The 14,705-nt window shown below is 38.2% G+C and overlaps 1 protein-coding gene across 1 annotated transcript in view; it reads left to right on the plus strand.

Annotated features, from left to right (window-relative positions):
- The first annotated feature begins 836 nt into the window (after window positions 1-836).
- Window positions 837-14,705, plus strand: part of LOC124291241 — a 59,289-nt gene continuing 45,420 nt past the window's right edge. The window contains exon 1 of the mRNA XM_046728183.1: window positions 837-860. The gene's annotated coding sequence lies outside the window, so the exon portion shown is untranslated. The remainder of the gene's footprint in view (window positions 861-14,705) is intronic.

Here is a 14,705-nt window from a genome sequence, read left to right on the forward strand (position 1 = left end):
CTATAGGTGCATGCATTTTGTGAGTGAGTGAGTAAATATTTAACGTCACATCGGCAATATCGCAGCCATATCGTGACGAAGCATGCATTTTGTACTTCACATATTGCGAAAGCGTTGCCAAAGTAACATTTTTATTAGACTAACCTAGCTTAAACAAAACATAGTTTGCTGAATACAGCCCATAGCTTATCGCATATGCCAATCTTAGACGTTAACCTTAGAGAAGAAATCAATAGACAATCAATACCTTCTAAACGTCCCTCCCACTAAGATAGGTCAACATGTATTCGACAACCAATGCAACAATACCATATATTTCTAACTGCAATGGGAATAATATTATCACAACCCTTCTTAAACAGTATTTTCTCCACCTACATTTCTGGCTGGCCAATATCGATACATTGTGGCCACCGTCTGGGTGTGATTGTGTGTTTTGGTCAGTAATTGCCTCTCCACAGTTGTAAATTCATCCCACGTGGACCTCTTCTACAGCCTCTATCACTTGCGGACCTGGGAGAAGTCCCACGCCGTTTGTACCATGTCAACACCAGTGATCCTGGTTCAATGTGAAATTAAGAATGTGCCCTGTTGCAATTGTTTGTCGCACGACTGCGGACGCACTGGCGTAAAATCATATCCCTTTAGGCCAGGAGTTAAGTCTCTATGCTTTCAATATTAAGTTTCACGCTTTGTTAGATGTATTGAGTGTGCATTTGAAGTGTAAATCGAGTAAGGAAACGCTCACTTCCCCTTGTTTTGCCACAAGTCATTGTGCATTACGCTGAAGGCTATATAGTTCTCAGTGTTTAGTACACGGTCCGCATTAACTTGAGAGGCAGAGCGACAGGATTCGTCAGGTAGGGCGAAAATTATTATTACTTTCGTCATGACAACGTTTGGACATAAACTAGCATTAGGTATAAAGTAGCTTTTTCCTCTTTCAAAACTGATGCTTAATGTGACAAGATGCTAAAAATGAAAAATCGATGCATTTTGCGACACATTATGGGTTACTAAGTTGAAAGTTTGATAGCTCAAACTTGATGTACATTTAATACTTGTAAAATGTTGGAATCTAAAGTTTACGAAAAAAACTCAATTACCGAACGGTGTTTATGTGTATGGCTAAATTTGACTATTGTTGAAACCGACAAAGATACATGAAGAGTTATTAACATTCACGGATAACGTCAAATGACCCAATGCATGATGTGAACAATTGTTTTTGAAACTTGTTTTTTTATTCCCTGTAATAAAGTTTATGGTATTGATTAGGTAGTTTTACTTCTAAATACATCAAATTCGTTCAAGAAGCAAAGTCATTATTTTCAATCCCTGGTAAGCTAGAGATATTGTAACAGCACTAGCGTGTATTTCCTAACCATAATATTACCGTCAGTATTTCAATCTCACCCAATACCCCGCGCCTTTCGATCACACCCATCATTGGTATAAACGTTACTTGGAGAAGACATAAATCACCAAATTATAATTATTTACGTGATTTATAGTGATTTATATTCCATTTAAAATAATCAAATGGATCAGGAACAGGTGACACCCTTGCGAGGTCGTCTACTACATTTCGTTATATTATGGTGGTTCATTTATAGGATATTGTGTGCGCATATCATGACAATAGATAATAAAGCGATGATAATAATAAAATTTAAATTGATTATTTTTTAATAATTTAAAATTTGATGAATGTGAATGATCACTATACTTAGATGTTTACATGGAGCAATTTTGATTTAACCTCACATTGGACCCAAAAGAATAATACCGAATATATGTAACTACCACTTCTACCGTAAATAATATTGGTTAAATATACAAGCAACATATGAAAGACACGAACCGGTAGAAAGCTAGTGATAAAAAAACATTATTTAACCAAATTAGAATTCCAATGTTTATAGCCACTATAAATTCATAGCTATTTTTATAAGTTATTATGATTTTATTATTAATGATTTGTCAAATTATGCTTGTCAGATAAAAGCCAGAACACTAAATACATACATGCGAGAAATCACTTTCCATAGACATGCGAAATCCCTCCCAAAGCAGTCAATTATACATTCAATTATATACATGTACAATCTTTATCATGAACCTGTTTTATAAATCACTATAACATTGTGATAATACCGGGCGTTTACGAAAAGGTGAGAGTACCCTGCTCTATCAGTTATAAAGCAACAAGCACTTTGTTTTAATGGAAATTGTGAATAGCGGCGTTTACCAGTATAACAGGACACACTTAATCCTCCTGCCAAAACCTTGCTAAAGCCTGATTTTCAGTAATCCATTACTACAATTTTCACCACTATTTCACATTTTACTCTCCATTGAAATTTGTCATGGAAGATGATCCTGACTTTAAAGTTTTGAAGTTACACGGTCCAAAAATCAAAAGCCGGATAACGAAGGTTTACGGGTTTTCGAGGTTCGGACTACAGGGGTTTTGTCGTGGACGTTTTGCAATGTCTTATGTAAATCGCTCCCATATACGACACTTGCGAAATGCTTAATTTCCTCCCGAGTTCCACTTACACCTGACTTTAATACTGAAATGTTATTAGAATATTAATGAACACAGACTTTCATTTCTTGGTGACGTAGTCTTAAAACACCTGGTGTCATCATTGAATTTCACTGATCTATTTATATACGTATTTTTACCGCTATTTTACCTTACGCCATCTGTAATCGGTTTCGGTGAATAATCAAGATTGGTTTTTCTCTGGCGCTGATAAAATATGTGAGGAGTTGATGAACACCTTTCCTGGTATCTTGCCAATTTTGACTGAAAAACTGTGTAGCCATTGAATGTTTAAATATACAGTTTATGTATTCAAACTTTGATTGCCTTCTCATATTTGTTTTCGACATTGTACATAAATGTTATACGTATTCTTCAAATTATTCAAATAGCCCTGAGACAGATTTGCCGTGATTCTTGAATGCAGTCACGTCATGAATGAATGTATGACGTTATTTGATCCCTTGACAACCGATCCGCCTGGTTACCCGGATGCAGAAACATTATCGCTTAATAATCAAAAGGAATACATAATGACTTCAGTAATTAGATAGGCAGGAGGAATACCGCTTCTGTAGAATATCGGATGAACATGTGATATAACCAATTTCGATTTACAATCGATTTCCGGGATTCTTGTTAAACTGTTATTCGCGCACAGTGAGTTTGTCGCACTCACTCACACTGGTTGTACAAGGTCCTGTTAATTCCACTTTCCATGAGGCGTTACAATGTTATATGTTTTACTATAGGAAACGAACTATGACAACAGTGCAGATTTGACAGAATACTGTGTACAGAATATAGATGCAGTTGTTACCGCTCGTGAACCTGGCTGGTCAAACCTACGTCGAAGGATGTGTCCGTTTTCATGATATGAACCATTTGTTTCACACGTTAAGACACGATTAATCTCATCAACATTCGTTAGCTATATCAGAAAACTTTCTGGAGCATACAACAATCGTTTCGCACATTTTCCTTTTGCTCATTATGAATTTTGTAGGCAACATTCAGTATAAGAACGGGTCGGAACACAAATAGAGGGCTTCAAACATTGTACCCACATAGGGAATCGAAACTAGGAGTACATCGCTTGAACAAATATCTACCACTGTTCATTGTGAGAGTAGAGAACTACTGAAGAAAATTGGTTCTGAATTTTGTGTCACATTTCAGGCTGTAACAAATTGTGTTAATTCTAATCGTAATGGCTTACAACACACACACGCTGAGTCATTCATCATTTAGATTCTAAGGCTCTTTGAAATAAATGAGTCAAAATCCATTGCATAATTATATGAAAACTCTGCTTAAGTTTTATGTATTTATGAATCACTGCCAAATATTGATCCGTTTTTTCTTACATCCATATGTGGTAGTGATTCATTAGACTAGCAACTAGTCTCTGAAATGAACATATTTTACTGAAAAAAAGTTCATAGTAAAAAAAAAAAAAATAATGAAAAGGAACCCTGAGACTTTCTTCATTTTCAGCCTGAAGCTGAGGAAATCTAGACTTGCCACATTTTCTAGACTTGCGTGGGCTTTCTTGGATATATTTACTTCAGGGTCTGTACGACAGACTAGTGATTCATAAACACATATACTTTCAGCATTTTTCATGTAATTATGGAATGGACGGTAAGTATGAAATATCCTCCACATGTCTGCCATAAACTGTTTTGAAAACTTTACTAAGGCCTTGATCAACGAGCTTCTGATCAAACAGCTTCTGATCAAACAGCTTCTGAACAGGAACCTCATGACGCTTCTTGTAGACAGTGCATTGTACCTCAAAGTTAAACGCGGACAACAACAATGTTCAATCGTAGTAATATTAAAACGGTCAATTTAAAGTATGCCTATTATTCGTTTATTGTCCTGGTATAGATTATTATGGATATTATTTTCATCATTATGATTACTGCGCAATTGTCTCCTGTGTGGGTTAAGATGCAGATGCAGAGGCGGATGCCAGCTAATCCTGCTACATTATGCAAAACCTCCCGTGATGTGCAATCGTGCTGATTTTATGGATATAACGTGGATGATTTATTGCGAAGACCAACCACGTCAATCAGATTGATTGCTACAATGTGACAATATGCAGATTTACCGAACATACCCACACTACCGCCACTGAGAATAATCACTGAACGTAATTCAACACCTTGACAATATTTCTGTTTTTACCCCCTTTTTTGTTCAAAAATACATATCTATATACAAAAATCGATAAAGATAAATATGTTAAAGATACATATCTGTATTTATAATGACACATCAGAGTCACGATACCGACATACAGGTACACCTTCACTCAATACAACTGACAAATCATTTTACATATCGACACGAATCCTTTACCAAGAGCAGAGTCGATGGTCGGTTTACGATTTCGACGATTTTGATTAGTGGATTGCAGAGGAAATGAGGCGAGGTGAGGAAAAACAGTGTTTAAAGAAGCGTTCGATATGTTTGTATTTATGCAGCAACCTCTTAGCCCATGTGTTTGTGGCCATAAATACTAGTCTGGACCATAGCTAGTTGTATTGTATTGTATTGTGCCAGCCTTATCTCGGAAGACGCTTTATCAGTCAGAACATAGGAGTTGTGCTTGTATTGTAACATTCGCTTAAGATTACAACAATCCCAGTGATTATGGTATTTTTCATTTTTATATGCTCAAAACAAAGTTTGCAATGAAACATTCTGCATTCATCGGAACACTGGAGTTGGAAATCAAGGATTTGCCGAATATGGAACATTGTATATGGCGTTTGTGGCTGCCATTTTCCATTCTACTGATGGTTAAGTACCAAAAGCGACGCAAGGCATGCTCATTCGCAAAGCTTTAACCGGCATATTTATTAACCACATTACAAAATAGTGAAACGTTTTAGCGATTACGATTGAGCTCAGATTTAAATCAATCAATTACGCCACAGTGTAATCATGCGTAGCATTCCAATCCGTAAGCGGCAATGACGCTTTTGCAATATAAAGGCGATATCTAATGTTATATTAATTTGTACAAATACTCTGAGTTAACAATGAAATTTTATGCATACTGGGTTTATCACTCTGTGAATCATTCAAACGTGTCATGATCCAGCTAATGGAGAATGTGTATGCATTTACAAATACATCATGTACAAATTAGACAAATGTATCACATGTAATAATGAAACGACTAGTTCACATGTACCGATTTAAAAAATGTATTACGCGTAGAACTTCACAAATGTATCACATGTAATAATGAAACGACCAGATCACATGTACCGATTTAAAAAATGTATTACGCGTAGAACTTCACAAATGTATCACATGTAATAATGTAACGACCAGATCACATGTACCGATTTAAAAAATGTATTACGCGTAGAACTTCACAAATGTATCATGTAATAATGTAACGACCAGATCACATGTACCGATTTAAAAAATGTATTACGCGTAGAACTTCACAAATGTATCACATGTACCAGTGTTGGATATATCCCTCAAGTATATCTCAGAAGACTGTAAACAATCGAGTATAAACCGCATAGACCAATTATTATGTTGTAAAATATTTTAACACACTATTTAATACGTCCAACACTGCCAGTGTATGATTATCCGAAAGTTACCAAGCCTGACCACCAGATCTTAAAGTCGTTGGGGCAATCGAGGACCTTTTCTAAGGAGTCCCAACGATGGCGTGTTGCACCATTAAACGATTCAATGCAGGATTTCACATGAGAAATGCTCACATCATTAATCAACGCTGGACGGTTGTAAAGTTTGTTTTGGCTGCAAGGAAACTATGCGCAACTATCTAGACACGAGCAGACACAAAAACCGATTTGGATCTCACACGGAAAAGGCCCACTTGATGATCTCATGTTTCTTTGGGGTCACGCAAGCACCATCCGCCCTCTTCGTGTATCTGTCATCAGTGACCTCAAAATAAAGTCACATTATGGTCGCAAACGTAGTAATCGCGATTTTGCACTTTCAATTGAGATAGTAGAGATAAATGTCAGTTATTCTGAAGTGTTTAATTTAATTTTTTTTATTTTAATTCGTATGATAATAAACAAGCAGAGGTAATGATATGCAAATATAAACAGAGCAGATGAACATATTCATCGTTCCAATGCTTCTCAATACGAACGTACATTTTGTAGATTAAAGAGTACCTTTCTAATTGAAAGGTATGAGCTAAAAGAAACATTATTCCATCATTTTTTAAACGATATGAATTGAATCTGCATACCTCTGAAAAGTATGGCAGACATTATCACCATGTCTCACATGTAACATCACATATTGTATTTTCAATGACAAGAAGTGAGTATTCAGACAGATTCGTCGGTGCGGACACGCCAATTTTATTAATTTTTTGTGACCCCGAAATCAGAAAAACTCGTGTTGTTCAAGTTCATCACATTTTCGAGAACACCTTTTATCGTCATATTTTCAGCGATCCTTTCATACAATTGCCATCACTGTTTTGCCTTACACGCCTATTGCAATCCGTTTCCGTGGATCATCGTGCTTTGGAGTTGGCATTTTGCTGTCACACAATCTGCAATATAGGTTCTGGTGATAAATTGTTCCAACAAACATATTCGCGCCGAAACAAACAAGGTGCTTAAATGTATGAGCACATGCATCTATGCCACATCTCCGGTAAGTATACATGATGGGTGTGTTCTATGATTTCATTTTAATCACATTATTTATTAATACACGAAGGACCAATATCGAGACAAAAGAGGCTCAAATTTATAGTGCCATCTAACACGGTCTAATCACGCCTTTAGCACGTATTTCTATCAATAATTAAACTAATATTCATACACATCAGTGTAATTCTTCGCCTCGGCGTGAAGGATGTGTTGCCCGTGTTTAATAACTAAGCAAAGAGCGTTCATTGATCCAACGGGTAGAGGGCAAAGGTTTTCATTTCAATTTTCGCCTCGTTATTTCGATGATCTGTAAACATGCCGTGTTATTCATGTGTCAAGTAGGACGGGAAAAGACAACAAACATCTTACAATCAATAACATGCCACGAAACTTTATCAAACGACCTAAATGGTTAGGAACACGATGTTGTATTATCATTTACCGTGGAGAAATAACCACGTGTGGTGTCTTTTGTACGATTCTTTGAGGATATGTATCAGTTATTTTCGTTGCAGATGACGGTGTTTTTAAAAGTCTTTGAAGGTTTTAGCAAGCAGTTACCATAAAGTGGTTTTAAATCGAACCCAAAAATATTCTCTCCCGGAATTGGTTTTGTACCACAAACTAATCGCTTTGAGAAATTTTGTGGTATTTTTAATTTACAATTTTGACATTATGATGATGGAATGTACTGTAACGTGTTACGTGTCGATTACCAAATTATGAGTGACTGTGTGAGTATTTAAGTCACCTCAGAAATATTTCAGCAGTATCGTGACTAATTCAAATTAAAGATTATAGTAATTGAAAGGAAATATTAAAATCCTGTCAACGAAGGACAGTAAAACAACTAGACTATCACATATATAAATTTAAAACTAGTAATCAAATATAAAATATATTAACTATAAATGACAATGCGTTATCAAAACAGGTTATAGACTGCCAACAACTGAAGGTAGATCACCATACTAGGGACCATGGGGACTTATAGTACATTTGCTTCCTGCATGGACCCTAGATGGGTTTACACCATCCCTTCAGATGTTAGCAATTTTTGAGAATCTAGCATTAAATTAAAATAAAATAAAATTAAAACTTACGTACTACCACATGATGAGAATGAATTTAATGGAGACATCAATATGTAAGAGAAGTCATTGTGAAATCAAACAAACAACAAGTAGAAGCTGAAAAAAACTCTTTATAGATTGATAGGAAATATCTGCTGAAAGCAGTCGATTGTGCGATTCCGACTATACCATGGGTAGGTCTCTATAAATCACTAACAGATAATGATAACACCAGGTGCTGCGAAGAGATGAGTGTATCCTGCCGACCGCAAACGTCACAAACACATGAACAATCAAGTCAAGTAACCACCTGAAAAGACAAGGGACGTATGGTACAACCCAAAATGTGCCATTGGCCATGCTGTTTATCGCCGATATGTCAATTTTTTAAATGTCTTTACATATCTACCATAAATGTGTTGAAAGATGTAATGGAACATGAATATTGCATGCTTGAGTATACCTGAGAAAATGTGAAATGTTAATGTTATCCTTGAGCTGCAGAATAGAATACTGCTCAACTTAAAGAAAATGTTGACTGGTGGAAGGTCGAAGTCATTCCCACTTGTCTCACAGCCTTGTTTTATTATTGTCCCTCTGTGTGCAGAGATCTAAATATTAAAGAAATGAGGCAGTCTCACACGGTCTGCTACAGTTCCTGTCCAGGGCCTAGATTTTTGAAGCTCTCTTAGCGCTAAGATAGTCGTAAGTGCCATACATTAACATTAACTTACGACTATCTTAGCGCTAAAAGAGCTTCGAAAATCTAGCGCCAGGTGGGTAAATCAGTGGAAGGGGATGGGCCATTCTTATTTATATGCCTAAAGAAACGATCCACAAGAAGAGAAACAGAGTTGTTGCCCATGGGAATGCCTACCTCTTATCTACATGTCCTTTCCCCTAATTGTATCTAGATATTTTCAGTCAGAAAACTTCACAAATTAACAACTGTATATGTTCTATAAAATTTGCAAGGTTTCCGAATTCTTACAAAGTAAAAAACAAACCAACAGTAAATGATAGAGTGGAGTTACAAATATACTCTTTCAAAAAAGAAACGCATATAGGAATTTCAACTGTGTTTTTTGTTTATTTTGAAACATCTTGTAGGCTTAATGAGGCAATGAAATATAGCGAAATTGCACATAGGGAATGCAGACTCATCCGTCTTTGGCACCAACTCGAGGAAAGTCAGTTTGAGTGTCACATGGAGACGTGTGGTGGCGCTGAAGTCAATACCTCGTGTGACCACCGTGGGCATCCAGAACTGCACGGCATCGCCTCGGCATCGAACGAATAAGTCTCAGAATCTCGTGTTGCCCAATCGCAGCCCATTCTGCCTGTAGTGCCTGTGCAAGTTGCTGAAGTGTCTTGGGCTGAGGGTTACGGCGTCGCAACCGTCTGTCCAGGGCATCCCACAGATGTTCGATCGGGTTTAAGTCCGGTGATCTTGAGGGCCAGGGGAGCACATTGATGTTGTGGTTCTGGAGGAAGTCTCTAGTGTGACGTGCTGTGTGGGGCCTGGCATTGTCCTGTTGAAACAACTCCCTCTGGCGATCAATGATTGGAAGGAAGTGTGGGCGTAGGATTTCGTCGCAGTACCGTTGAGCTGTCAGGTTGCCCGGGTCATCACCAAATCACTTCTCCTACGGCAGTTGAATGCTCCCCACATCATAACACTGCCCCGGCCGAATCTGTCCACCTGGGGAACGCAAGCGTCGGCGAAACGTTCACGTCGATGTCTGTACACCCGCATTCTTCCATCGCGTCGTTCCAATAGAAATCGTGATTCATCACTGAACCAGATTCTACGCCAATTCGGTAGGTTCCAGGCCTGAACGTTGGTGCACCATTGAACTCGATGTCGACGATGTTGTTGTCGAAGCACAGGGCATTCTGCCGGCGATATCTCTCCCAGAGCCGTGAAATGGTGCTTTGGTGAACATTCATGCGTCGGGCAACTGCACGTTGAGACTGGCCAGCTTCAAGCAAACCAATGGCGATATGACGGTTGGCTTCACTTAGACGTGGCATTTTGCGTTCGTCAACAATATTCCAAATACAGTGAATAATCGACAGATAGCGATCAACCTTTTATACCCATCATTGAGACTATCTGATCCCCAACTTTCACTTGCATTGCATGTGAATTGTGTATTCTGTGACACCACACGCCGAAATTGAAAATCATGCTGTTAAATACGGGTATTTTACGGATGGTGCGTTTTGTTGTGATGTTTCAAAACATAAACACCATAGGACTCATAAACAGAGCAAAACCAATTGTAAAATGAATTACGTTTTAATTCATTGCTATATGAAATTGCTATTTTCATGATGCGTTTCTGTTTTGGGAGAGTATACAATATCAAAATAAAGTACAGTTGTAGTTGAAGATCCGTGAAGGTCCGGGTTAGAATATTGATCTTGAGTAACCCATGCTTGTTGTAAGAGGCGACTAAATGGGATCGGGTGGTCAGGCTCGCTGACTTGGTTGACACATGTCATCGGTTCCCAATTGCGCAGATCGATGCTCATGCTGTTCTAGACTCGACTATTTACAGACCGCTGCCATATAGCTGGAATATTTCTGAGTGCGGCGTAAAACTAAACTCACTCACTCACTTGTAGTTGAAAAAGTGAAAAAATAAATGACACTGAAAATAACATTCATTGCTCAGCAATAGTGAGTGTAACAAATGATCTTAAACTCACAGCCACTGGTATTAATGAAAGGAAAGATGAAAGATGGTTGCCCTTCCCAACTTAAATAGTCTAAAAACCTTCAAGAATGTTCTACTCTTGATTAGTCTATGACTGTTCTAGAAGGTGTTACATTACACAGGACTCAAAATAGTAACTCGATCTCCACTTCTTATATTGGATAGAAATTCATTCCTGATAACTAATTACAAAGTACAATGTTATGAACTTGTACTGAACTGTACAGAAACAGCATTACAGCAATACATTACACTGCCATATAAGACACTATACTGTATAATCTGGCTAACTACGCGAACCGTTTTGAACCGTCGTCTTGTTTATGCATTTTGTCATCTAAAAACAAATTTGATGCAAACCAATTTTCTGCGACATCGGATCTCAACGAAGGCTTCTTCATAAGGAATTCATATGTAAGCCATCCTATATCTATATATCAGACTGAAATGTCACTTATATGAATATGATGAAATGTAGAACTATACGAAATTACAACAAAAGAAACATGATTGAGTCATGTCTGAAATATGAAGTGTTATGTTTTCAGTAAATCGATGCGTGATATGTTGTACAATCTGGAATAGAAACTCTGTCTGACATATGCACACAACACAGTTTCAACCTTTCCTCCGCAATGACTGACAGGCCTTCGTGAGCATGTGATATGCCGTCTTCAAGATGAACACCAAAGATACAGCAACTAGTATCACTGCGTTATCAGTGTAGATACAAGAGTTATACCAAAGCGAAGGTGACGCTGATCTGGTTGATCCTGGCAGTAATCATATGCCTGTCTCATTGTGTCCTCTCTCCCAAATGCTTAGGTCGATGGTCATGATGTTAATCACTGGATTGTCTGGCCCAGACTCGATTATTTACACCCCGTCCCCATATAGCTGTAATATTGCTGAGTGCGGCGTAAAACTAAACTCACTCGCTCACTGAGTCCTCACAAATCTTGCGTCACTTAGGCTTACAGAATCCTGTATCTGTGGGTTCGAATCTCAGAATCCCCACGAAATTTTGTTGAAACCGGAAATGAAACAACTCACTCATTGTCGATGTTTCATCTCATTTTCCAAGGACTATTTTGTTTTCATAGGGGTGAGTGAGTGAGTTGTTTTTTTACGCCGCACTCAGCGACATTCCAGCTGTATGGCGGCGATCGGTAAATAATCGAATCTGGACCAGACAATCCAGTGATCAACAGCATGAGTATCGATGTACTCAATTGGGATCAAGTCAGCGATCTTGACCACCCGATCCCGTTAGACGCCTCAGACGACAAGCATGGGTTACTGAAGATCAATTCTAACCCGGGCCTTCACGGGTGTGTATTCACAGGAATAGTGATTCTGTTATGACTGCAAAGTACTGTGCAATCATTCAGATCGCAGCAACTGGTAATGCTTAGACTCACAAATTAACGGATGATTTGAATAGTCATCTTAACATAATTTGTCATTTGTTAGTAAACAAAATGCTCCTCCGTGGGGACACCCAGTTGGAAGCATCTGTGCCCACCAGCCTATGTTTGTCGTGCCAGGCGCTTGAAGACACTCTGTGACTTGGTCGATTTCGTATCAGTGACCATTGGCATGGTTTGTCTGGTTCAGATACCCATGAAGATCTGGGTTAGACTTGGTCTTCAGTAACCCATGCTTGTCCTAAGAGGCGACTAACGGGATCGGGCGGTCAGACTCGCTGACTTGGCTGACACATGTCATCGTATCCCAGTTGCGTAGATCGATGCTCATGCGCAAATTGATCACTGGATTGTCTGGTCCAGACTTAACTATTTACAGACCGCCGCCATATAGCTGGGATACTGTTGAGTGTGGCGTAAACAAACTCACTCACTCTGGTTCGGACACGATCTCAATAGACAACAGTAAAAGTAAAATATCTGTGAGCGATGTAAACGAACAAAAGCATGAACAACTGTAATTAGCCTCAGCTAATATCTGTCCTTTACTGAGAAAGTGTAATCATAAATATAACATACCTTCCACTTGACCACTTTCTAACTTCCATTATGTATTCATACACATACTCACTACTAATGACTGACTCACTATGTCTTATTTCATTTGGTAACCGTAGGTAGAGTGAAGGCAAACCTTCTGGACCCTCACTGTAGTTTTACCTCAAGCTATTTTTCAATTTCGGGTTCAAATGAAAAGGTTACTGGCTGGTAACTTACATAAAGTGACCTGAAAGGCCATTTTGCCTAAATGAATGATACACTATTGTCAATTACAAATAATGTGTTGTACGAAAGAGTGTGATTTGAAGCAGTTACTGTGTATTGAGAATGACATTTCAACATGTTAGGAAAGTTTGCAGTCAGCCAATAGAATCTGCCTCAATCGTAAACTGATGCTGGTAAACTACTATATGTTCCGGAAAACACCGTTGGACCTAGACAGCAAGAGAATAATATGTTTCGTCGGCAGTTTCTTCTTATACAATCATTAACCCTTGAATCTAATGACCCTGAGAAACCACCAAACACACATATTCCTTGTCTAATAGCTATCTTGGGAGTTTGTTCGGAAATCAGTACCCGACGGAAATGACCAAGACGATCCGTTTGTGTCAAGAACACTATTTTGTACAAAATCGCATGTCCTAAACCAATCCTGCTACGGTTAAATCCATTCTGTAGTCTGGTAGGTACCAAATAGTAGGAAAAAAGCGACTGCGTATAATTATATCAATGACAAATCCGTCTTGACATTCTTAATTGAGATAACCGAGCAAAAACCGTGTGGCCATACAGTGGTTCCTGATGGGAGCCTTCAACCCAAATGGAAACAGTGCCTTAAGTATTGACCGGTTTTCCTGAATGTATTTGGACACTGAAAAGGGTAACTTGAAAGTTCTATTGATTGCAACCGAGAGGCGATCATATGACAGTGGACTCCCTGTGACTGGATGCCATCGATATCCCACGCTCATATCTGCCATCTTATAGCTTTACCTGGTAGGTAGATCTAGCGACTTGCGGAGGACCAGTAAGAAGACAGGACGCAAAGGTGAGGAAGGCTCCTTTCTCTTGAGACCCTTTTCTTATTTCCATGATTTGCACATGTCGATATTTTAGACACCAGCTTAAGGTAAGAACAAATTTCTTAATAGTAATAGGAAGAAGTGGTGCTCTAGGCTGTTTAAAATATGATACTTGTATTGGTAGCAGGTGCTCGTAGCTTATAAAGAATTCGTTTTACTTTGATATTGATCGTTTTTCTTGACAGCAGGTGCTCGTAGCTTACAGGGATATTGTATACCTTAGTGCCATTCATAATTCCTTTTGGCAAACGAAAAAGTTATGAACAGAAATATTATACAATCATATGTTTTGTATTTGGTTGCCAGCCAACCACTGATGACAAAACTGTCTATAATTTAACTGGCACAATGTATCTGTTTTTTCGTTTCTATCATGTTAAGGTTTTACCATTTTCCAATTCCAATCGCGCTTTGATCCGATGAGATTTAGGCATATCTTGTTTAGAAAATATTGCACTTGTATTTGTTCAGGAATGAATGAGTTGCAGATTTGTTTGGGACAGTGGTTTCTTGCTGGAACGGGTTTAGGATTCCAGCGATTTGATGTATTTACTATTTTAAACATTTGGGAAATTACACTAACCCTCTGGATGAATTCGGCCA

This window comes from Haliotis rubra, unplaced genomic scaffold, assembly GCF_003918875.1.
Source record: "Haliotis rubra isolate DU_JTF1 unplaced genomic scaffold, ASM391887v1 Scf487, whole genome shotgun sequence".
NCBI classification, from domain to species: Eukaryota; Metazoa; Mollusca; class Gastropoda; order Lepetellida; family Haliotidae; genus Haliotis; species Haliotis rubra.